This window comes from Dendrobates tinctorius, unplaced genomic scaffold, assembly GCF_039654945.1.
Source record: "Dendrobates tinctorius isolate UK_male_01 unplaced genomic scaffold, ASM3965494v1 ptg000166l, whole genome shotgun sequence".
Lineage (NCBI taxonomy): Eukaryota > Metazoa > Chordata > Amphibia > Anura > Dendrobatidae > Dendrobates > Dendrobates tinctorius.
In genome coordinates, this window is record NW_027361833.1 from 2,287,953 (window position 1) to 2,311,613 (window position 23,661).

Here is a 23,661-nt window from a genome sequence, read left to right on the forward strand (position 1 = left end):
CCCAGGGCACATGAAAACCTGTAGCCAGCCCCCCCCCCACAACTGTAGCCAAATAACCCCCATTTTTCAGTGCGTAACTTGTATTATGAAGTTAATTAAGGTTGACAAGCTTAAGTAAGAAGAATTGATGCTTTTGGCATTCAAATGGGCACTGTAGGTGTGTTTCCTGTCCTCCTCTCACTGCCGACTTTTATTCCCCATTGACTTAAATTGGGTTTCGTGTTTCGGGACGACCCCGACTTTTCCCTATAATCGGACGATCTTGCTCGACCCGACTTTTGGAAAAGTCGGGTTTCACGAAACGAAACGCGACCCTAAAAAACCAAAAGTCGCTCAACTCTAGTAAAGACGTATTTTCACATTACTGAGATAATAGATGAGACGACAGTTGGTGACTTTAAAAATCCACGGAAGGGGAAGGAGGAATGTGGGGCTAGAGGAAGACACATACATTCCATTGCAAGTTCACCTGAAACCACAGTTTGTAACGCCGGTGTGTTTGTACCTTGTTTCCCTGGTGTTACTTTGCATGTCTTTGCTCTTACCCTTTGCTCCCTTCCTCTTAACCAGCTGGGATACTGTTGACTGCTACCTGTATGGATTCTGCTCAGTTCCCTGCTTTGCTGCATAGCCGTACATGTGTTGTAATGTCTTTGCTCCGCTGCACAACCATCCGCGTGTGCGGTCCCTGCTTGCCGACATGGGTTGCGAGGTCCTCTGCAGCTGGTTCATGACTTTCCATGTGTGTCCAGGCTTGCAGCCGCTGCCAGGTGCCTTAAGCCTCAGTTCCTGTGCTGGGTATGCTGTATTGGTTTCTGTCTTTGCTTAGGGTGTGCATTTCCACACCTTCCTCGCTTTTATTAGGGGCAGTGTGTGCTCTTGAATTGCTTTACCCAGCCTATTGCTGAGGGGCAGCTCCTATTTAAAGTTTTCCCTGTTGGGCATTGAAAGAGCTTCTCATTAGGTTGCGGAACCTAGCCATGTATGCTTGGTCCAGCATGCTGCTAATGGTCTGCCTTGTCTTCAGCTCCTGTTCTGCCTGCTACCTCTTCAGGGAAAGCTGATGTCTTCATCCGTGGACCCCGTCCTGTCTATGTGTTGGTACCAAAATCCTTGCCCTTGAATGTGGATTCCTGCTTTGTGACATTCTTGAAGTGCTTGTGTCTTCTACCATGTACCCAATGACTGTGAGTTTCTAGAGACCTGTGTCTTGAAGATTAATCTGCGTTCGTCTTTTGAAGATGGAGTCCGGTGTTCCTGAAGTTGTGCGGTGTCATCTAGTCCTGCATGTCCCCACAGACCCTGGTTGCTGCCCTTCCCTAATCCGTGTCATCCCGGGTCTCCCATGTGGTCCAGTGGGTCCACATTCCATTACCACCTGGGACGCATGCCCACGTCGTTGTGGCCTGTCGACGTGGGAGTGCAAGCTAAATAAGCTAAGCTGTGTCCGTCATAGCACAGTTACAGTTCTCCACACAACTGTTTGAGCACCAACAATTATTTCTAAGTAATGGGAAATTCTCTTTTCACTGAAGACAGTTTATCAAGAATTGAGAATTTTGAAAGTGAAAACTCAGTTTACGGGGAGAAAGAAATAGAATTCTCTGATACCAGATATATTATAAAGTGTCTTATTTTCTCATTTCTGTTAAATTATTTTTACTTTTCAGTCAAAACTTAGTGGCTCCTTGTCTAATCAAGGAATATGAAACAGCTACTAGATGTCCACTGAGTTGTCACTTATTAAGTCAAAGCCAAATATGGGCCTCTTTAGTGAAGCTGTGCTGACATATTAGGGAAAATTAGCAATTTCGTATCAGGGTATATTCCCCGTTCTAATGCATCTGAAATCTTATGTATGGAAAGGGTCTTTTGGTGAAGCACACCTGGAAAGTGTCAACATTCAGCTAACACAGGAAAGTATTGTCCTCCTCCATTCTCTTTTGAATATATACAAAAACTAATAAATATGTGGCTGAGACTGCTTGGCTTGGGAAAAGTGGGGCAGGTAATAAAAATATCACAGTAATCTAATTTCAACTGGTCATACAGGTACTACACTTTCTCATTCTTAATATTACAGCGACTACTAATCCATTACAGCTTCTATATTTGTATAATATAGGTGACTCTGGACATTTGCTGGTGTATGTCTACTGACTGTTTTACATATGGATTAAATATTTAAATAAATATCATGAGTAATTTTCATGCATTTTAATGCAAAATTGTGAGTGCAACAAGATCTTTATCTTTCTTGGCACATACTGTGTTTTAATTTAGTCCACCTGTTTTATACAGTTAGTATTACAGTATCTTAAATTATATTTGAAACATTTTTTGTGAATTTTTAACATTTTGATACATTTCGCACCTTAGATAAAATGTGATAAAAGGTTGCTTTTAGAGAATTTTTACTGTATTTTTTCTGAAATATTCATACAGGACAAAGATGATGAGTGGAGTGAGTGCAATATCAAAAATCATGCTACTTTCTGAAATATTTCTGTAATCATAACAGCAAAGGTCATGCGAATAGTTCTGCTTGCTCTCTTTAAAAAGCCTTAAGCTATTGGGCTACACCTTGGGCTATTATGTTCAAAGTATAACCTTAATGGTGTATTCCAGGAATCACATATTGATGGTCTGTGATTAGGATAGGTAATCAATATCAGATCCATAGAGATATAACTGCTAGCATCCTAATCAATAAGTTGGTTGAACCACCATAGTGTTTGTCTCCTTCATTGTTTGGCACAAATCTTGAATGGTAGTAAATTGTATATAGTAGCTATGTTGCTCGTGCGAGTCAAACCAGAAGCACAAGTGTAGATAACACTGTTTTGAGGACCTTTTCCTTCATCAGTGCAGATCTGGTCACTGGTTTGCTAAATCAGGTACCTTAGATGCAGAGCATATTTTTTACCATTTAGCATTGTCTTAAAAATAAGCTTGTATATGGAGTAGGTTCTCTTCAATATCACCCTAGAATACATTCAAAGTCATCTCAAATAGTACACTGCTCTGTACCGATGAGGTGCAAGACCCCTGAAGGAATTCTGTCTACACATGGGTTTCTGCTATGACTAGTGTGAGCTACTCGGCATATTTTTTTCCTGTTTAACATTCCCTTGAAAATAAGTCTCCATTCTGAGATTTTCTGTGATTTTGATGTTGCTAACATTAATGTCTGCAGTCACTATTTTATTGCAGATTGATGAATCCTAAAGTATCAGGATGCTGTTTTTTAGCCATCGTAAGCGGTCATCGCATGACCACAAATATGTGATTTGCGTATTTGTGGCTTATGCTAACCGGAAACTTTTCCTGCTTCTCTCAATGTTTTTTTGAGAGAAGTGGATGAAAACCTAGTTTGCCACATGACAGCACTGAAGCAAATTGCATATTTGCGGTCATGTGATAACTGATCTAATGGTTGCAACTGCATACTGTCAGCTTTCGGCAAACTGGAGTCATGTAGAATGATTACAGAAACATAGGTGGAGGTCTAAAACCCTTTTACCCTCCGACTTTTAAAGACTTAGTATAAAAAACTGTGAAAAAATTATATTTAGGATCACCTACCAGGATTGTCAACCTATTTTTTTCCTTTGATGAGGACTTTTCATAAAATCACTGACACCCAGTATGTCTTATAGACAAACTGGAAGACTATAGAATATAAATTATATATTATATATTCTATAGCTTAATATACTGATATAAACTATCTTATCAATACTTACTGTGAAATGTAATAATAATAATAATTTCCACCACCCCAAAAATTATGGACATACTGTATTTTCTTGGACAAAGGAACATTGTTGTTTCTAGGAATCTACAGATGTGGCCAACTTAGCAGGTGTGTAGGCCACACAGGTGTTAGGGTTGGCGGATTGCACTAAATAAAATATAAAATAAAGTGCAATCGCAAACCCAGGGTCCACCGTGCAGAGATGAACCTGCTGCTAGTAAATACAATGACGGAAACAAAACAGCAAGCGTTACCTTAAACACACTGTGTTAATGCTACACAGTGTGATCGGTACACTGTGTACCAAGCTCAGTTACTTAACAGAGAGGTACTGCACAAGAAAGCTAAGTACTATACCCTGTTACTTTCACAGGGAGGAAGCATAAGGGTTGAGCTTGCTCTGTGACTGAATTGTGTTAACTGCACACATGAACGAAACAGATGCTAAGCCAAGCGGCTAGTTACCCCAGCCCTGACACTACTAAACTTGTGCCTAACCAGCACCCAAAGCATATAGCAGACTAGAGACGCAGACATTGAGCCATGGGTACAAAACCGCATAAGTGTGATATCTGCCTGCCAATCTTTACAGTCTTTGAGCATAGACAGACGCACACAAACTTGCAAACAGAGTGGTAGAGTAACCACCCACTCACACCTAAACATAAATGACACTAACATGCCCGCTTGTGCCTCTGAGAGCCTTTTATATGCTAGGCTCCACTCCAAACACTCATGCCCAGTTGGTCAAGACTTTGCCCGCTGGTCAGTCCGGAGCTGCCACATCACCAGAGCAGCTAACGTCCGACCACTAATAAGAAGACGCTATATCAGGGACATGCTCACTAAGGAGATCTCTGGACTTAGACTCCAGAGTTGTGATGAGCGAGTATACTCATTGCATGAGATTTCTCGAGCATTCTCTGGAGCTCTTCGAGTATTTGGATGTGCTCGGAGATTTAGTTTCTGTCGCCGTAGCTGCATGATTTGTGGCTGCTAGCCAGTCTGAACACATGTGAGGATTGCCTATTTGTTAGGAAATCCCCACATGTATTCAGGCTGTCTAGCAGATCATGCAGCTATGGCAACAGAAACGAAATCTCTGAGCACATCCAAATACTCGGAGATCACCCGAGCATGCTTGGGAAATCTTGAGTGACGAGTGTACTCGCTCATCTCTACTCCAGAGCGTAAGCCTGCTCCGACATATCACTGATTACCACAGACTTGGCTGAAGAGCCAGCAGTAACCAAATGTATACAACGAGCCTGAGCTAGATGCTGAGACCAATATCTGTGCTGAGCAACAGTTGCAGCGGTTGGACATGAATGGGAGATCACAGCACCAGACAATGCCCGCGATCCAACCCACGCAGTGGGAGAATCCTGACGCCTAACAACAGAGCTCAATATTGCTGAAGTATGGAGTTCATACAAATCATGTCTCCTGATAGTGATTTTCAAAATGTATTTGGGAGATATGTTAACACACAACTGTTTTTCTTTTTAGAGCTACATGAATTGTCCTTGTGAACAAGCAAGATCTTTCAGTGTGAGCTAGACTGGTCTAAAGGCTCTTAGAATATTGAGCAGTGGAAATGCATTCTCTGTCAAATTTAGTTATGTTTTCTATTAGTTTTGAGGGCAAATATGAGTAGAAATGGGTCGCCCTCACACCCAGGGCTGTGGGGTACTCGGTACCGGGCCCGATGAGCTTCAATGGGAGATGTCACGGCAGCTGGGACCCGGCCTGTGGCCCTGGGCGCCCATTGTAAAAAGGGGTTGTTTCAGTGTGCTGATGGTAGTGAAAGTTTATAAGTGATTCGTGACGCCACCTGTGGTATTCGGCAATAGAGAGGTAAGCCGACGCTGCAGATAGATCCTCTGGGACAGTTGGTGTGGTGCAGCAGTGATGTTATGGCCCTCCACAGGCAGGGCTGTAGTCCTAGGGCAGTGTAGGTGAAGTGACACTTAGATGATGTAGTGTCAGGCGCGAGGGATGTAGCGGTGCTGGGCAGGTTGGCGCAGGAATAAGTGGAGGACAACAGGGAATGTAGTTCCAAAGCTTTACTCACAGTCTGTTGTGCAAACAGGTGCCTGCTTCCATGCCGTGTCCTCCGGGTCAGGGACTCAGTCAACTTCCAGGCCAGAAGGAATACTCCCTTCCAACACTCCACCAACATATGTGCCTTGTCTGAACATCTCCTCTTATAGCACCTTTGAATGAAGTACTCCTAGTACTGAGTTACACTGGAGTTCCTCCTGTCAGATGTTCCTATGAACTCTACCTGAACGACAGACAGCTGTAGCCTGCTTCGGGGACTCCTTGCTATTAAGTCCCGGCTCACTAATATGTTGCTGTTGTGCCCCCAAGTCTTTTGTGGGAATAAAGTGGTCAATACTTCTATTCCTCCAGTGTCTGCTGCGGGACCATTAGTATCCGTACAACCTCGGGGACCGAACCCCGGCCTTGCGCGTAGAACTTGAAAAGGGTTCTCCTCTAACCCTGGTCCTTGTTCTCTTATTCTCCTCACGTTCCGTGCTAATCCTTCTTTCCAATAGAGAATCAAGCTTCCTTCCTCTGTCTCTTTCCTATGCCAGCAGACTTAGATCACTGTGGCCTGCTGCAGCACTTCCCTCTTCCATCCCTCTCCCGGGGATCTTCTCTGTCTCACACTCTGTCCTTCTACATCTTCACTCCCTCACTGAATGAAAGACTGACTGACTGACTCAACTCTTCCCGCTCTTTTTGGTGCGAACTAAACTCCACCCACCTTCCAGCATGTTTCGTATTCCAAGCAGGGAGCCACCAAGGGGTGCTTTGCTATACTCCAAGCAGGGAGCCGCCGAAGGTGCTTTGCTACACTACTTTGTGGTGTGGGGTGCAGGTGTTGGAGTGTGGTCAGATGTTTCCACCTTACCTGGATGGTGGGGCACCACACCTCAGGAGGTGGTGCAGTACCTCTGTGGTGACTAAGCCTCAGGGGCGCCACATCCCCCCGTTAAACACAGCACGTCCGCAGGCTGCAAGGAAACAAAGTTAACAATACAGGAACATACAAATTTTTATATTGCATAATGAACAGTTCTTATTTAATCTTCTCAATATGAGATGCACTAATTCTTGAACATTACAAACAATTTAACTGTCTATCTATATTTAAAATTATGCTACCTAATTTAAAGTGCTATAGAAGCAAATTCACTATCAGGTTGAGTAACACATTTTCTAGCAACACATTTCTTTTCTGTTATCTTTCACATTTTCTACTCTCTTCTTTTCCTTTTGTCTAGATTCGTCATCTGCATATTTTTATTCAATTCTCACATCTTTATTCAAACATTGTAAAACATTCACTGTATGTCTGTCTCAATTAAACCCTATGAAATCTGTCATTAATACTTTCACTTCCTAGTTTCTTATTCAAAAATACTAAGCATTATCAACAAGTGCAAAGAGTAGACATTGGACTGGCCATCATGTCTGGAAATGTCCTTATAACGAGGTAGTCCTTGTTCCAAGGGCAGGTTCCTATGTAAAACCAAGAGAAAGCACCTAAAGAGGTGCAAACTATATACATTAACAGTTCTGGATCACTCAGCGTCCATGATCTCCACAGTTCAGGTGCAAAGGCTGCCAATCAAACTGTGCAACAAGTGGGAAGAAACAAAAAAAACATGATAACCAAAAAGAAAAATAGAAAACAAAAGCAAAGGGTGCAAATACCCTCCAAAGTAACGAAGTTAGTTATTAGGGCTAGTTATCCCCTCCTGGGGTTCTGGAAACTGGTTCTCTTCTGACATAGCGGCTGCCTGCGATGTCTCTGCTACCAATGATTCTGTAGGAGTGGCAGCTGGTACCTATGGATAAGACTCTTCAGCCTCAGGGGGTACTGCTGTTCTGGTCCTTGGTCTAACATCTAGGGATGTCGTGGTCTGTTAGTGTTGGTAGGAGGCTACACGGGGGTTTTGAAGCTGGGGCCAGGAGAACCCCTGTCTCATTTCACGGTCCCAGAGCGGCCTACACTCTCCCAAGCCCTGAAGGTGTCGTATGGTGCGCGCCTGTTCCAACCGCACTCTCTTCAGCAGGGATCTCCTCCATCTTCCCATCTCCGGCAGCCTAGTGCCCCCGGATGACTCGTCCAACACCTCCATCTCAAGCTCCAGCAGGCCAGCCTCCGACAATGAGAATTCGGGGGGTAGCCCGTTAGGAGGGCCAGCATCTATACTCAGTGCCTCCCGGTGGTGCAGTCTCGGCTCCAGTGCCAGTACGGTGAGGGTCCTGGTGGCAGCAGGGGTTGTGGTTGTTGTCCAGGTGGATACCAGAGGTGGTGTCAACGGAGAGACTGCAGGGGATGTTGTCGGTGGTGTTGCAGCGGTCGCAGGCTCTACAGGGTTCATCTGGGGAGGTCCGGTGCAGCGATGGCGGGTACCGGATAACTGGGGTACCACGAGTGTAGACTCCCCCATGGTGCGCTGCCAATCCAAGGTCCATAAAGCTTCCTGCCTTAGCCATAAATGGTGCGTCAGCTGGGCAATCTCATCCTCCAGCTGCTGACAGTCCATCCTGGAAGCCGGGTCGGAGCCTCCAGCCATGGCGCTGGGGAGATTCAACGCAACCTCTTTGCGCTCTGCAGGCCTCCTCCCTTTCTCCTTCCACTATAGCGTTCCGGCGCACTTCTTCCCGCCTTGGTTCTTTTCCCGCCACTGGCTTCCGCTCCTCCTTCTGGGGGAGGCATCTTCTTCCAACTCCTCCATACCAAACCAGTATACGAACCCCTCAGGGGGTGGGCCATGTTGCTATCACATAGAAGTTCAGACAGGGGAGGCCCAGGACAGTTCGCGGTCTTTTCTTAGGACCACCCAGGCTGTCACGCCCTTCTTCACCGCGCCGGCAGCCATTTTTAACATTCATCTCACAGTCTATCAAATTAGGTCTTCTGCACATTTCCAAAAGTTTAAGTCCAACAGATCTCAGGCACACAGAACCCGATGGCATCGGGTCTCATCATCCTGTTTGTGACGCCAAAAATGGGTCGCCCTCACACCCAGAGCTGTGGGGTACTCGGTACCGGGCCCGATGAGCTTCAATGGGAGATGTCACAGCAGCTGGGACCCGGCCCGTGGCCCTGGGCGCCCATTGTAAAAAGGGGTTGTTTCAGTGTGCTGATGGTAGTGAAAGTTTATAAGTGATTCGTGACGCCACCTGTGGTATTCGGCAATAGAAATGTAAGCTGACGCTGCAGACAGATCCTCTGGGACAGATGGTGTGGTGCAGCAGTGATGTTATGGCCCTCCACAGGCAGGGCTGTAGTTCTAGGGCAGTGTAGGTGAAGTGAACAGTTCCAGCAAACTGTATCATGACCTTGCCTTGCATAGAACCCAAACATTACGTAATAAAATATATTGGAGATTTTTTTGCAATTTTGACTGTGAAGCAAATCTTATAACATAAAATCAGTGCCCAATAACATAAATGCAATTGTATCTTCTTCATTTGTCTTAATCTGGGCAGATATGTACTAAAACGTAGTAGAAAGTCTTTCTAAGAGAAGAGAGTAGTCTTTGTTTTAGCTGGATTTGGAAGACTACTTATCTTGATTTTAGAGTAAGATGTTTAAAAATGCATATTATTGGAGTGGTTATTAATGAAACACTTGAATTGAGTCACAGTTAACAATGGGGTACAACAGGGGTCAGTATTTAGTACTCTCCTTTCATAGAATATTTATTAATGACCTTGCAGAGGGCAAACAGAATAGAGTTTCAATATTTGCAGATTATACTAAAGTCTGTAAAATAATGAACACCGAGGAGGATATTTTAATATTACGGAGGTATTTATATAAGCTGGAAGCTTGGGTTGAGAAATGACAGTTGAGGTTTAATACAGATAAATGTAAGAGAACTGAGTAAATAAAATATACAATTGTGTACTAAATTGTAAAATATTGGGTAAAACGCTCACTGAAAAAGACTTGGGCTTATGGGTGGATGGCAAACTCAGGTTTAATGACCAACTGCTGCCAAGGAAATAAAATAATCGGATGCAATTGGATGCAATAAAAGAGGAATAGATGATCATGACAAGAAAATAGTTTTGCCTCTATACAAGTCACTAGTGCAGCCACACATTAAACACTGTGGTAAACATATTTTGTCTCGGTGTATAAGAAGCACGTGGCTGAAATAAAGTAGGAGCAGAAAATAGCAACCAAGATTATTAAGGGAATGGGTGTAAAGTAATAACAAGATGGGTAATGAATAGTGTTGAGCGATTCTTTCCAATATTGAGAAATATCGGATCGGATTGGATCGGACCGATACCCAAAAAGTATCGGGTATCGCCGATTCCGATACCGGAAACCCCATTCAAGTTAATGGGACAGAAATATCGGAATAAAAAAAACCCTTTCTTTACTTGTACATCCAGTTTGGGAGGGGGGAAGAGTGTGGGCGGTGCGTGGGCGGACACTGTGCGTGTCTGTGTGTGCGGGCGGGGTCTGTGCGGGCCTGCCGGGGGTCTGTGCGGGCTGCCGGGGGTCTGTGCGGGCCTGCCGGGGGTCTGTACGGGCTGCCGGGGGGTCTGTACGGGCCTGCCGGGGGTCTGTGCGGGCTGTCGGGGGTCTGTGCTGGACTGCGGGGGGTCTGTACGGGCCTGCCGGGGGTTGTGTGTGTGTGCAGGCATCGTCCAATGGGACTACAAGTCCCATCGGGCTATGCCTGCTAAAATGACAGTGATTGACACATTAGCCAATGATGGGACAGTAGTAGTCCCATCATCCGGCTAATGTGTTGAATGTAAAAAAAAAAAAACATACATACTACATATATACTACATTCATACAACATACATACATACTACATACATACTTCATATATACTACATTCATACTACATACATACATACTACATACTACATACATACTTCATATATACTACATTCATACAACATACATACATACTACATACATACTACATACAGTATATACTACATTCATACAACATACATACATACTACATACTACATACATACTATATTCATACAACATACATACATACTACATTCATACTACATATATACTACAAACATACATACATACTACATACATAATTCATATATACTACATTCATACAACATACATACTACATACATACTACATATACACTACATTCATACAACATACATACATACTACATACATACTTCATATATACTACATCCATACAACATACATACTACATACATACTTCATATATACTACATTCATACAACATACATACTACTTATATACTACATTCATACAACATACATACATAGTACATACTACATACATACTACATACATACAACATACATAAAACATGTTACAGACATACAACATACATACTACGTACATACTACATACAAAACATTCATAAATTCATACAATACATACATATAGACATACAGTACATGTAACATAGAGTACATACTCACCATCACTTGTCACTTTCATCTCCGAAGCCAGTGTCATCTTTAAAAAATATTAAAATAACAAACAACCGATATACTCCCTGATCCGCAGAAATCCACGAGTGTCCCACGATGATCTCCCGAGGAGAACAGCAGCATCAGCTGATGCGACCACTCTCTAGGGGCCCCAGGAATACAATGAAGGGAGGTAGGTATCCTTCCGCACTGTATTCCTCCGCCACTGTAAAAAAAATAGTCCCTAGTCTCACTTTTGGCATTGCTGTGTGAGAAAGTTCCCACGCAGCTTTTGCCATAAAGTGAGACCAGTGAACTATAGTAACCTCTCAGTGATGCACTGCAGGAGATCGTCGTGGGACACTCCTGGATTTCTGCGGATCATGGAGTATATTGCTTGTTTGTTATTTTAATATTTTTTACAGTGAGATGACACTGGCTTCGGGGATCAAAGTGACAAGTGATGGTGAGCATGTACTCTATGTTATATGTACTGTATGTCTATATGTATGTATTGTATGAATGTATGAATGTATTGTATGTAGTATGTATGTAGTATGTATGTTGTATGAATGTAGTATATATGTAGTATGTATGTTGTATGAATGTAGTATATATGTAGTATATATGTAGTATGTATGTATGTATGTTGTATGAATGTAGTATATATGTTGCATGAATGTAGTATATATGTAGTATGTATGTATGTATGTTGAATGAATGTTATATATATGTAGTATGTATGTAGTATGTAGTAGTATGTATGTATGTTGTGTGAATGTAGTATATATGTAGTTTGTATGTAGTATGTATGTATGTTGTATGAATGTAGTATATATGTAGTATGTATGTAGTATGTATGTATGTTGTATGAATGTAGTATATATGTAGTCTGTAGTATGTATGTATGTTGTATGAATGTAGTATATATGTAGTCTGTAGTATGTATGTATGTATGTTGTATGAATGTAGTATGTATGTATGTATGTATGTATGTTGTATGAATGTAGTATATATGTAGTATGTATGTAATATGTATGTATGTATGTTGTATGAATGTAGTATATATGTAGTATGTATGTAGTATGTATGTATGTTGTATGAATGTAGTATATATGTAGTATGTATGTAATATGTATGTATGTATGTTGTATGAATGTAGTATATATGTAGTATGTATGTAGTATGTATGTATGTTGTATGAATGTTGTATATATGTAGTATGTATGTAGTATGTATGTAGTATGTATGTTTTTTTTTTTTTACATTCAACACATTAGCCGGATGATGGGACTACTACTGTCCCATCATTGGCTAATGTGTCAATCACTGTCATTGTAGCAGGCATAGCCCAATGGGACTTGTAGTCCCATCGGATGATGCCTGCACACACACAACCCCCGGCAGGCCCACACAGACCCCCGACAACCCGCACAGACCCCCGGCAGGCCCGTAAGACCCCGGCAGGCCCGCACAGACCCCCGGCAGCCTGCACAGACCCCCGGCAGGTCTGCACAGACCCCCGGCAGCCTTCACAGACCCCCGGCAGGCCTGTACAGACCCCCGGCAGGCCCGTACAGACCCCCGGCAGGCCTACACAGACTCCCGGCAGCCTGCACAGACCCCGGCAGCCCGCACAGACGGCCGGCAGGCCCGCACAGACCGCGCATCATGATGCGCACAGACCGCGCATCATGATGACATAATTTCAGCAGCCAATCACAGCCACAACACTGGCTCATTGCATTATGGGAACTTCCGATTCTGGTATCCGATATTGTAAAAATATCGGTACTTGGTATCAGAATTCCGATACAGCGAATATCGGCCGATACCCGATATTTGCAGTATCGGAATGCTCAACACTAGTAATGAAACAGGGGGTTTTTCAGTTTGGAAAAAAAAGGCTTTACCCTACAGATATGTTTCTAATAAACTTTTTACACTTACACCTACAATGTTGACAAGGGAGCATCATCTATGTCTAGAGGAGAGAAGGCTTAACACCTTCACCCCCAGCCTGTTTCCACCTTCCTGGCCAGGCCATTTTTTTCAATTCTGAGTACTATCAATTTAAGAAGTAATAACTCTCGAATGCATCAACATTTCCCAGTGATTTAGAGAACATTTTCTCACAATATGTTGTACTTCATGCTAGGGGTAAATTTATGTCAATATGATTTATGTTTATTTATCAAACAATCAAAAAGTTGACAAAACAATTTGAAAATTTTGCAATTTTCACATTTTAAATTTTTTGCACCACAGATGTGTCACAGAATTTTATACCATTGGGCAGTAAAGAAAAATAATTACATTTTTACCACAAAAATTTAGTTTTAGCCCCAGATATTAAATTTTGACATGGGGAAATAATTAGTTCAGGCACCAAAAATGGTCACATAATTTCTGCTGAATGTGGTAATACTTAGCCACAAGGCAAGATACAGGACAGAAGGAGCTCTATTTGACTCTTGGAGAACAAATTATTGTAGAATATCTTGCAGACTTCATATACTGAGAACGTAGAGTCAGAAGAGCAGAATAAACTCCTAAAGTGACTCCATTTTTGAAGTTATAACCCTCCGGGAATTTATCTACAGGTGTAGTGACGATTTTTAGTCCATATATGTTTTCCAGAAACAAGCAGCATTGTATATTGCCGAGTGAAAATTGCAAATCTGCATTGTAATGTCCGTACATTGCGGTGCCCATTTTGTTGTAGTGCCCATACATTATACCCAGCTCATGCTTCTGGAGATATGGATGCCCTCTGCAAGGTCATCGCTACTGAAATGCAAGAACATATGGACACTTAATGTGGTTTAAGGGAGAGGGGCATTTGGATTTGGGAGTGCAGAATTTGCTGAATTTCTTTTGGGGGGCAAGGAGCCTTAGCGCTTTCTCAGAGCCAGAGGGACTACTAGTAACCTGGAAGACCCTTATTTTTCCATTAACAAATGATGAACCTGAGTGGGGACTTGCTTTTTTTGTTGATTGAGTTGGAGCTTTTGTTGGGAACACTTTACATAACATTTTGGATCATATTTATCTTATTCTCTACATTGCGCATGTACAGTACATCGGAGTTTCCATCTAAATCTCTGACAAGTCTGGCCTCTGTTCAGTGATGTCCTTCTTTTCAGAGGTGAACAAAACTGTGACTGACCTTGCACGCTTAAAAAGATGGTCACCGCCAAATCATAGGACAGACAGAGTCCTCAATGTCTCCATTTGTCTCATTACAGGGAATCTTCCTTCTTGGGTTCGTTTGGAATCATATAGTTCAGAGATTTAGATGGAAACTCCGATGCAAGCTTTAAGCTCAGTGTGCAGGACAAATTTTTGCCGAAACTTACTGAAATCTTTAGGAGGCATAATGAACAAATCAATAGCAGGCAAATAATTGGTTTTATTTATTTTCTATTCCTGGTGCAGTATAACTGATTAGACAAATTGATTTTTTGGGTTTGTGCGATTATAGTGATTCAGAAAGGCCATCTGGATGAAGACCTGGTCTGGGGACAACGCCTCTAAAATTAAATTATGCTCCATTCCATTCTCAGGGTTAAAGGTGTTTGTAATGACTCTATATAATATATGAGTTTCACTTTTTGTATTGAAGAACTGAAATAAATTAACTTTTTGATGATATTCTAATTTAGTGAGAAGCACTTGTATGTCCACATTTTTCTTTAAAATATATGAAGCTATATGTGAAAAATTGGATGCACAGTTATCCAAATTATTATAAGGTACCCATGTTTATAATTTAGCTTTACAGTAAAGCCTCAAACATATGCCAATTCTGGTTTCTAGCCTTTTACTTATCCTCAGTCAATCCTTTTATGTTAATAAATAGCTTTGGTTAAATGCATGACTGTATTTGGAGCTGAAATTTCTATAAAAATTCTGAGAACATCTTAAGAAATATGAATTAAGAAGTTATCTATCTTTTTTTTGCTGGAATTAGCTGTTAAAGAAAACAGTTTTATGGCGCTGTTTTGCAAACAGTCTACAATTATATAAAATATTATATAATACCAATAAAAGTGATACGTTGTTAATCCCCTGCTGATTTTGTGCTTCCCTAGTCCCCTGCTTGCCTGTATTTACCAGGCTCCAGTGATGCCATCGCTACTTATGGAGCCAAGGCCATTGATTGGCTACATTGGTCACATATGATGTACTGCTTTGGCATCGCTAGAGCTGAGTGAACAGAAAACGTCAGGGACCAGAAAAATGTCAGCAAAAAACAACATGGCATTGGTACGGCATTGTGCCCTGTTATTTTATATAATTGCATTGTAGGAAAATCACTTTAAAGGGAACCTGTCAGCATTATTGTGCTGAACAAGCTACAAACGCTGTCAGGTTGGTGCTGTTTTACTGATTAAAATGATACCTTGGTTGATGAAATCTGTGTTGTGGCTGTTGTTTAATCTTTATTTGCATTGTTTAGTTAATGTGAATTTTTTTTAAAACCATATTATATTCAATGTAAAATAGGGGGCACATCACTGAAGGATCAGTGACCTGTCATTAACCATAAGGATGAATATCTAAGCAGAGCACAAAATAAAGATACCCCAAAGACCTGCCTCAAAGAACGAGAATTTCATTAACTGAAAATTGCAAATAAAGATTAAACAACAGCCAAAAGACAGATTCCATTATTATTTTAATCAGCATAATGGTGCCAACCTGACACTGTCTGTAGTTTACCCAGCACAATCCTGCTGGCAGGTTCACTCACATTTGCGTATAATACAGAGGGGTACAATGCGAGAATACATCATATTGCACACTGACCAGTTCTAATAAATGAGTCAGTGTTCATCTGCAAGTTTTTCTCAGCTTGAATTGGACTAAGAAAAAAATCACAGCATGCTACAATTATCTGTGAGAATTGGATCACACTACCCAATGCAAGTCAATGGATGTGAGAAAAAAAATCGCAATGCACAAGGACTATTCATGTGGCGTCTGACACATTTCAAAGGAAACTTGACATTTCATCAGCCTAGCATAGTAAACTCACAGCCCGAACCATTAGAATAGAATAGATAAAATAGATATAATAGATAGATAGAATAGAGATATAGAATAAATACAGTAGATAGAATAGATAGATGTCCTGTAGATGTTTAATGTCACAAGCCCCCTACATATAATAAACTAGCTCCCAGTTGTGCCTTTCATTTGGCAATAAAAGGGTGTTTAGCATTTTTATCCACTTAAATAAATACATTATTTTTAAAAAACGGCGTGGGGTACCCCATATTTTTAATAACCAGCCAAGAGAAAGCAGACAGCTGAGGGCTTATTTTATCAGACTGGGAAGGGCTCCATACACTGGACAAAGAAAGCAGAGATTGTCATGTGACCTCCATTTTTTGGATTATGGTAGACCGGAGTGGATTATTATTTATTTATTTTTTTTACAAATGTATTAAAGATGGAACTTGTAGGAGAGAGTGATTTTTACAAATAAAGGACTTCTCTGTGTGTGTGTTTATTTCTTTTGTATATGGGTTAGTAATTGAGATGTCTGACTGACGTATCTCCATTATTAACCCTAAGGCTTGATGTCAGTGACAGCTGCTGACATCAAGCCCACAAACCCATTATCCTGATGGACAAAGCACAAGGGTAATTGGGAAGAGCTGAGGCTTAGCTCCAGAATTGGGGCAGCTAATGGATGCGTCATTTCTAGGGAGGATGAGGGCTAGTCTTATCAGGCTGGGAAGGGGCCAATATCAATGGACCTTTCCAGCCTATTAATATCACCGTGCAGCTGTTGCTTAGCTTCTATTGGTTATTAAAAATAGGGGTGGCACCACATCAATTTTAGTTAGTGTAAACCCTCTTTTTAATAATCAGTAAAGGTTAAGTAGACAGCTGTGAGCTGATATTAATTGACATTGACAGGGAAGCTACATGGTTATAGGGCTCTTCCCAGCATAATAAGACCAGCTCACAGTAGTCTTCTTTCACTTAGCTGGTTATAAAAAATAGGGGGGGGCCCATATAATTTTTTTTTCATTTATTTATTAGCTAAATACATGTACATCCATGTACATCCATGACACTAATTATATATCTATCATATTTATTTATTCTATTTATATATGTCTAGAAGATTAATTTATCTGTTGTAAAGCTAGCTTTAATTACAAAGTGAATTATAGTATGTAAAAGATTATGTTAAAAGTGCATTGCATAATGATTACATACTGTATGCATGTCATACAGATGTCATACGGATATTTGAGAAAAATCGCATTGTAATCGCATGACACTCGTCTTACTTTTCTGGATCAACAGTGGACAGAGTTTGATTGATATGCTAGTGTGACTCCAGTCTAAAACTTAGTTGCTTAATGCGTAACACTTTCAGTACCTGGCAGTGCAGTGAAAGTTTGAAATATATCACAGTGGTTTAGCTTGGCATTGCCATCTTATAATGAAACCAATACACACATGATCTTATAAAATATATATATATATATATATATATATATATATATATATATATATACAGTGGGGAAAAAAAGTATTTAGTCAGTCAGCAATAGTGCAAGTTCCACCACTTAAAAAGATGAGAGGCGTCTGTAATTTACATCATAGGTAGACCTCAACTATGGGAGACAAACTGAGAAAAAAAAATCCAGAAAATCACATTGTCTGTTTTTTTTTCATTTTATTTGCATATTATGGTGGAAAATAAGTATTTGGTCAGAAACAAAATTTCATCTCAATACTTTGTGATATATCCTTTGTTGGCAATGACAGAGGTCAAACGTTTTCTGTAAGTCTTCACAAGGTTGCCACACACTGTTGTTGGTATGTTGGCCCATTCCTCCATGCAGATCTCCTCTAGAGCAGTGATGTTTTTGGCTTTTCGCTTGGCAACACGGACTTTCAACTCCCTCCAAAGGTTTTCTATAGGGTTGAGATCTGGAGACTGGCTAGGCCACTCCAGGACCTTGAAATGCTTCTTACGAAGCCACTCCTTCGTTGCCCTGGCGGTGTGCTTTGGATCATTGTCATGTTGAAAGACCCAGCCACGTTTCATCTTCAATGCCCTTGCTGATGGAAGGAGGTTTGCACTCAAAATCTCACGATACATGGCCCCATTCATTCTTTCATGTACCCGGATCAGTCATCCTGGCCCCTTTGCAGAGAAACAGCCCCAAAGCATGATGTTTCCACCACCATGCTTTACAGTAGGTATCGTGTTTGATGGATGCAACTCAGTATTCTTTTTCCTCCAAACACGACAAGTTGTGTTTCTACCAAACAGTTCCAGTTTGGTTTCATCAGACCATAGGACATTCTCCCAAAACTCCTCTGGATCATCCAAATGCTCTCTAGCAAACTTCAGACGGGCCCGGACATGTACAGGCTTAAGCAGTGGGACACGTCTGGCACTGCAGGATCTGAGTCCATGGTGGTGTAGTGTGTTACTTATGGTAGGCCTTGTTACATTGGTCCCAGCTCTCTGCAGTTCATTCACTAGGTCCCCCCGCGTGGTTCTGGGATTTTTGCTCACCGTTCTTGTGATCATTCTGACCCCACGGGGAGGGATTTTGCGTGGAGCACCAGATCGAGGGAGATTATCAGTGGTCTTGTATGTCTTCCATTTTCTAATTATTGCTCCCACAGTTGATTTCTTCACTCCAAGCTGGTTGGCTATTGCAGATTCAGTCTTCCCAGCCTGGTGCAGGGCTACAATTTTGTTTCTGGTGTCCTTTGACAGCTCTTTGGTCTTCACCATAGTGGAGTTTGGAGTCAGACTGTTTGAGGGTGTGCACAGGTGTCTTTTTATACTGATAACAAGTTTAAACAGGTGCCATTACTACAGGTAATGAGTGGAGGAAAGAGGAGACTCTTAAAGAAGAAGTTACAGGTCTGTGAGAGCCAGAAATCTTGATTGCTTGTTTCTGACCAAATACTTATTTTCCACCATAATATGCAAATAAAATGAAAAAAATCAGACAATGTGATTTTCTGGATTTTTTTTTCTCAGTTTGTCTCCCATAGTTGAGGTCTACCTATGATGTAAATTACAGACGCCTCTCATCTTTTTAAGTGGTGGAACTTGCACTATTGCTGACTGACTAAATACTTTTTTTCCCCACTGTATATTGTATATTTTTTTTGTTAAAATACAGACCATGCTTCTGCAGCTTACTAGTTTCCCAATGGATGTCAATGGCAATAGGATTCAAAAGGATATAGGGCAGCAAGGTGGCTCAGTGGCTAGCACTGCAGCCTTGTAGCACTGGGTCCTGGGTTCAAATCCCACCAAGGACAACATCTGCAAGGAGTTTGTATGTTCTCTCTGTGTTTGCATGAGTTTCCTCCGGGTTCTCCGGTTTCCTCCCACATTCCAAAGACATATACTGATAGGGAACTTAGATTGTGAGCCCCATGAGTGACAGTGATGATAATGTCTGTAAAGTGCTGTGTAATTACTGATGCTATATTAGTGAGTAAAATAAATAAATATACTGCTTTTTTTTGTACAGGTCACTTTCAGCTAGATGTAAACCATGATGTTCCGCAGCAAAGTATAAACAAGAAAAAAATCTTCTTACATAGAAATATATTAATCAAAACAGAACTCTGCTTTGGAAAATTATCTGTTACACATGCTAAAAGGCAGGTATAGTAATATACAAATATAATAATATATAACGCCATGAGTCATGAAAGTACCAAGGAACAACTTATTAACTTTTTCCATTTTGCTGCCTAGCTTTTGTTAAAAAACCTCTTTAATAACTTCAAAGGGAACTTTATTTTCTTTGTCTTAATCTGATTCTTTAGCTACTCCAGTTCAAACAGAACATTCCTTAAAACCACTTCTGGAACTTCAACCTAAACTTATTTCCTTTCCACAAAGTAGCAATTGCATCCCTGTTGCACGGTGATTGGGTTTTGGACGATCAGCTCATGCTATTAATTAATCTCACAAAAGGGACTCATTTTGAGGCATTCAGTTTGACAAGAGACCAAGAAACAGAGAGTCCTTTGAAAGAAGATTCAGTTAACTAAAGGAAGAGGTAAGAGAAAAGGTCTCTGCAACATTTGAGGTGGGATAGGGCACAGTTAATAAAGCTTGCCTTGCTCCAATTGAAAGATTTCTTAAGAAGCACACATGCTTAGGCGCAAGTAAACCTACCCCAAATATTGCTAGAGAGATACTTCTGGCCAGCTTCAGATTTTATTCTTCTAATAAATCCACTTACTTTGTCCTCCAACGAACTTCATATAGAAACCGTTCATCTTATATGTATAAAAAAAAAGCTCTAAAAGAATGGGATATGAAGTGACGCAAGAAAGTGGAATTGCAGACAAGAGATTAAAGCTTTTTATTGAGTATCTCTTTCGTATTTAAATTGTGCTAAGGGCTCTGTGAAAGTTAGATGCAAGCTCGTTCAGGAGAGCTTCTAAAGTGTGTACACGGATTTCATGGGAATAAAACAGAAGCCACAGACTGGATAATGAAAGAAAGATAAGATGTCTCATATAAAACAACTCAAGAGTGGTTCAATTACCTCAGCAAACCATCAAGGCAAGCTTTGAAGATGCGGGGAAATACTGTAAAAAAGACACATGAAAAAGTATGTTTGCACATCCTGTGCCAATAATTGTTTGTACATCTCATGATTTAGCAAAGTTCTATTCCCTGCATGACCGTTTCTTTATAATAAAGTAATGTTTACAAAATGAAACGTGCTCTTCTATTCGCAGGCATTTGCTCATACATACTTTATTTTTGTTTTGGTATTGCAAATTGCACGTATCAATTTTATGTAAAAGTAATAAAAAAAACTCAGCTATTATACACTGAGTATAACATCATGTCTACTCCTCATATATTATAAAAATAGTATTTAGTGTATTCTTACCCAGTTGCTATCATAGGTATGCTACTAGTCACTGGATGATCTAGAGATGTTAATTAAAATTAACACATTATAAAGACTGAGCAGCACAACATCATATAGGAAAAAAGACTAGGGCAGAAAAGTCTTCACGTTCAGTCTGATTCAAGTGACAGAATTAACATCTGTTGTTATCATGCACACGGGAACATTGGATGGAACCCAGTCCATCAAGATGATCATGGCAACTCTTGATGTTTGGACAACAACATTTCTATAAAAAAATGTGAAGCTGTTTCAACATTAAGCTCCTAATTTTAAAAAAGTGCATTATCTTAGAGGGTTTTTATTTGCTAATTTAATTCATTATTTGAAAATTCATGGCCGTAAAGTCAACTTTTGAAAGTTTAAATTTAATGTCTGCCCACTAACCTGATTACTTAGCTCCTCAGGATCCTACACCTTTAGTGCTGCAAAAATCTCACACTGCTTACTACAAGCAACAGCTGTGATTCAGGTTGGGTGGTGGTGGTGGGAGATTGCATACACTTGGATTTATGATCTGTCACGTTTTAGCAGCACTCATAACATTTTCATTTTAGTCTCCACCCTACATTCGCTGTACATGCCATGTGACTATATGGAATGTGCTCAGGACTTGAACCTGCACCATACCTGGCAGTTCCTAGCTGTGGTATACAGCCAACATGTGTCTGTAGAAGAAGGCGCGATCAAAGCTAAACATCATTTGCTGATGTTAACCATTAGCTGCCTTCACCCTCTATCAATCTCTGACAGTGGTATCCAAGGTGTACTATCTCTGCGGTGTACCATTTTTGGTAGCCATAGGCCTCCCATGATAGCTTGTCATGGCAGCCAGGAGTTAGCTGAAAGTTCTCATGGTTGTCATGTTGAAACTCCTTTGAAGCCCATCCACAAACTAGGCTTTATAGGACATCTTTATTTTAGTCACATAGTGGAATTCAGACAATCAGGCAATCATAGGTTCAATTCCCCTAAAGTTCTAAAAAAAATAAAAAAAATTTAGATCATAATTTTTCCAATCAAAGTATAAAATTATTTAACTAGTACAGTAAAGCAAAAAAAAAAAATCACAATCCATTAAATTGCCATTATTTGTCACCTAATGTCTGCAAAAAAATGCAATAAAAAGTGATTAAAAGTTGGTATGTGCTCCATAATTATATAAATATAAATATCAGCATTTCACACAAAATACAAGCCTTTACAGATCTCAATCAATGGAATAATACAAGTTACAGGCCTAGAAAACTGTGTCGCCAAATATTTTCTTTTATTATCTCCTTAAACCCCAGAGCTTTTTCGGTTTTGCATTTTTGTGTTTCGCTTCCCTCCTTCCCAGAGCCATAACTTTTCTATTTTTCCATCAATATGGCTATGCTCTTGCTTATTTTTTGCGGGACGAGTTGTACTTTTGAACGACATCATTGGTTTTACCATGTCGTGTACTAGAAAATGTGAAAAAATTCCAAGTGCAGTGAAATTGCAAAAAAGTGCAAACCCACACTTGCTTTTTGTTTGGCTTTTTTGCTAGCTTCACTAAATGCTAACACTGACCTGCCATTATGATTCTTCCAGTCATTACGAGTTCATAGACACAAAACATGTCTAGGTTCTTTTTTATCTAAGTGGTGAAAAAAATTACAAACTTTGCTTACAAAAAAAATTGTGCCATTTTCCAAGACCCGTAGTGTCTCCATTTTTCATGATCTCGAGTTGGGTGAGGGCTTATTTTTTTCGTGCCACGCTGACATTTTTAATGATACTATTTTGGTGCAGATATGATATTTTGATCGCCCATTATTGCATTATAATGCAATGTAGTGGTGACCAAAAAACGTAATTTTGGCGTTTTTACTTTTTTACGTTTAGCGATCAGGTTAATCCTTTTTTTATTGATAATTGAACGATTCTGAATACGGTGATTCCAAATATGTGTATGTTTGATTTTATTTTCATTGTTTTATTTTGAACTAGCTGAAGAGCTCGGCGCTGCCCGGGCATAGTAACTAACTACGGTTAGTTATAACAAATTATAATGATTTTATCTATATATATATATAAAGCTGAGTGTAGAGCCCTGCCCGCTCCGCATAGCCATATTAACTATAATATCCCACATCATCCCGTCAGCCAGAGCTACCGGACTACTACCCCTAGTATCCCACATCATCCCGTCAGCCAGAGCCACTGGACAACTACCACTAATATCCCACATCATCCCATCAGCCAGAGCCACCGGTCTACTACCCCTAATATTCCACATTATCCCATCAGCCAGAGCCACCAGACTACTACCACTAATATCCCACATCATCCCGTCAGCCAGAGCCACCAGACTACTACCACATCATCCCGTCAGCCAGAGCCACCGGACTACTACCACTAATATCCCACATTATCCCGTCAGCCAGAGCCAACAGAATACTACCCCTAATATCCCACATCATCCCGTGAGCCAGAGCCACCAGACTACTACCTCTAATATCCTACATCAT